The following is a 3,285-nucleotide window of genomic DNA, read 5'->3' as shown; positions in this document are numbered from 1 at the left end:
CAGTTCTGATGTTTATCTACATGTAATTGTGATAGAATTTCTTTCTATGATAGATCCCCTTCAGCCATGTTCATAGCATTTCTACCTGAAATTATATCTATTGTGATTTAAATAAGGTAAACAAAAACAAACAAACAAAAACATGCCATGGTGGCATATACATGTAATCCTAGCAATCAGGAAGCTGAGAAACCAGAGTTGAGAATTCCAGGGCAGTCTGGGCTATGCACCAAGATCCTTTCTCAACAGCAAAAAAGTAAATAATAATCTGGGGCTGAAGAGATCAGTGGTTAATCAAGTGTCCTTGTGCAGAGGACTCCAGTTTATTATCAGCATCCACATAACTCTGAAACTACAGCTCCAGGGGACCCAACATCCTCTTCTGGCCTCTTAGGGACTACAGTCACTTGTGTGTACACATACACACACACACACACACACACACACACACACACACACACACACACATGCAGACAGCACACAGCACATGCACACACATGCACACACACAATGCACACATACACACATACATGTTCATGCATATACAAACACACACATGCATGCATGCAGACAGCACACAGCACATGCACACACACACTGCACACATACACACATACATGTACGTGCATACACACACACACACACACACATATATACATACACACAAGCTTTAGAGATTAAAAATTAAGAGTTTCTTAAGATGATGCCTGACAAAGAAAGTCAATACATTGTTCTGTATTGCTGACCCAAGCTGACAGCAGCTTCCTCCTCAAAGTACATGCACCTCTGATGGGGATCTGCCGATCATTGCATCTGCTCGAGGGGGTTGGGCTCTTCCTGTCCCCCTCAAGTGGTCTGAGAACCGACAGTTCTGGTAGACTGAGTAGCCAATGAATTTTGTTTGTAAATGGAGGGAGGGTTGTAAGACAGGAACTTATTCCCATTTAGTGTGGTAAACTGCTCTCATGGCTCATCTCAGTTAGGCCAACAGACTGTGAAGTAAAGACAGCAGCTTTTCTGTTAAGGAAAAGACTTCAGACAGGCACATATGCCTATGAACTCAGTCACAGACTGTCTCAGTGCACTACGTAGAGCCACTCAACACAGCATTTTGTAAGAACCTTTCTCTCTTTTGCATTATAATACTAAATCCACTGTCTGCGAAGGTCCACATCTCTCTTTTCTTCAGTTCACTAAATTCTTGCGACTGGCTCAGCAATAGCATCATACTGCACTGGAGTGGTGGCAATGGCACTGTCTGTCCTCAAGGAATATGTCATTCTCTTGTTTTGTCTCATGAACTTGAACCACAGACTGGCAGTAGGGCATTAGCAGTGGACATGCTGAAATGACTACTCATGCTCCCTAAGGCATGCCATGTAAAACATAGAAAGCTTATGGAATTGATGGGAAAAGCTCTGTATGCCTCATAATAAAGCAAGTTTTCGCCATACTACAGTACCTTTAACACATATACAACATTCATAATCCCTATTTTTCCATAATTAGGAATCAGATCTTATGACAAAATCTTTGTCAGATAAAGTAACCTGCCTGTAATATATTTGCATTGATTTTTTAAAGAAACATTTACTTCCAATTATTATTGATTTAAGATTTATAATATTGGTTGTATATTTATAGAGGTGACTATAATTTTATTTAAAATAAAGTCAAGCAGAATGGATCCATGTATAACAAATTTTCAAGTGAGAACTATAGGTGGGGTGTCTGGCCAACTCACAAAGCTGGTGAGCACCCTGACAGCCCAGGCCTACAAATGGACTCTGGATAGACATGGAAACTAAGATCATGGCTTCTCAGGTGGCCTGACTAGGTTTGTCCAGGAAGTCATGGCAGACTCAGGTAGACTCAGGTCTCTTAGCCTCAACCTGTTGTGCTCAGCTGAGCCTTTTCTTGACTGAGATAGCTGAGCTGTGGTAACTTCACATGCATAGAATAGAAAGTTTTTAATTAGGCCTGGCAGTCATTTTAAGAACCTAATGGCAGCTCTCTGCTCCTCCCTGTTCCAGAGACAGCCACATCCTCTCATGCATGCCAGCCTCATACTTGAGACACAATAGTGAAGGTCAGAGCAAACTGATTGGCCATATTGGATTCCTGGTTCCCAGGGCTGCCTTCATGTTTGGCAAGGTGGAAATGACCCCTTCATTGACCTCAACTACATGGTGTACATGTTCCAGTATGACTCTACCCATAGCAAATTCAACAGCATAGTCAAGGATGAGAATGGGAAGCTTGTCACTAACATGAAGGCCATCAGCTTCTTCCAAGAGCAAGATCCCACTAACATCAAATGGGGTGATACTGGTCCAGACTATGTTGTAGAATCTATTGGTGTCTTCACCACCATGGAAAAGGCTGGGCCCACTTGATGGGTGGGGACAAAAGGATCATCATCTCTGCCCCTTCTGTTGATATCCCCATGTTTGTGATGGGTATGATCCATGAGAAGTACTACAATTCACTAAAGATTGTAGAAGGACTCATAAGCACAGTCCATGCTACCACTTCCACCCAGAAGACAGGATGGCCCCTCTGAGATGCTGTGGTGTGATGGCCGTGGGGCTGCCCAGAACATCATCCCTTTATCTACTGGTGCTGTGGATACTGTGGGCAAGGTCACCCAAGAGCTGAATGGGAAGCTCACTGGTAGGACCTTCTGTGTTTGTACCCCACAGTATGTCTGTTGTGGATCTGACATGCCACCTGCAGAAAGCTGCCAAGTATGATGATATCAAGGTGGTGAAGCAGGCATTACACTAAGGACCATGTTGTTTCCTGTGACTTTAACAGTGATATCCACTCTTCCACCTTTGATGCTGGGGCTGTCATTGCTCTCAGTGACAACTTTGTAAAGCTCATTTCCTGGTACAACAATGAATACAGCTACAGTAACAGGTTTTGGACTTTGTGTCCCAACTCAGCCCCCAACACTTAGCACCCCCTCACAGTTTCCATCTCAGATCCCCAGAACAACAGGAGGGGCTTAAGGAGCCATACTCTCTTGAACACTATTAATAAAATTAACAAACATCACTGTACCCACAACAACAACAAACCCTAATGGCATTTTAAACATAATAAAACACCAAAAGCTCAAGTTGAGGCCCTCCTGAAGGAATGTGCCATTTGGATACTCCATTGACTAACAGAAAGCTTCTAGACCAATCCCTGATTCCCAGAGCCAGTGTAGATGGGAACAGTTGTTTTTATGTTTTGTTCTAATATAGATGCCTAGGCCAGCAATATACTTCCATGGTA

The 3,285-nt window shown here is 43.0% G+C and overlaps 1 pseudogene; it reads left to right on the top strand.

Moving 5' to 3' along the window:
- Window positions 1–2,055: 2,055 nt before the first annotated feature.
- On the top strand, window positions 2,056–2,962 carry LOC118577427 (annotated as a pseudogene).
- The last annotated feature ends 323 nt before the right edge of the window (window positions 2,963–3,285 follow it).

Source organism: Onychomys torridus, chromosome 2, assembly GCF_903995425.1.
Source record: "Onychomys torridus chromosome 2, mOncTor1.1, whole genome shotgun sequence".
NCBI lineage: Eukaryota > Metazoa > Chordata > Mammalia > Rodentia > Cricetidae > Onychomys > Onychomys torridus.
This window is presented reverse-complemented; position numbering and strand designations above follow the sequence as displayed.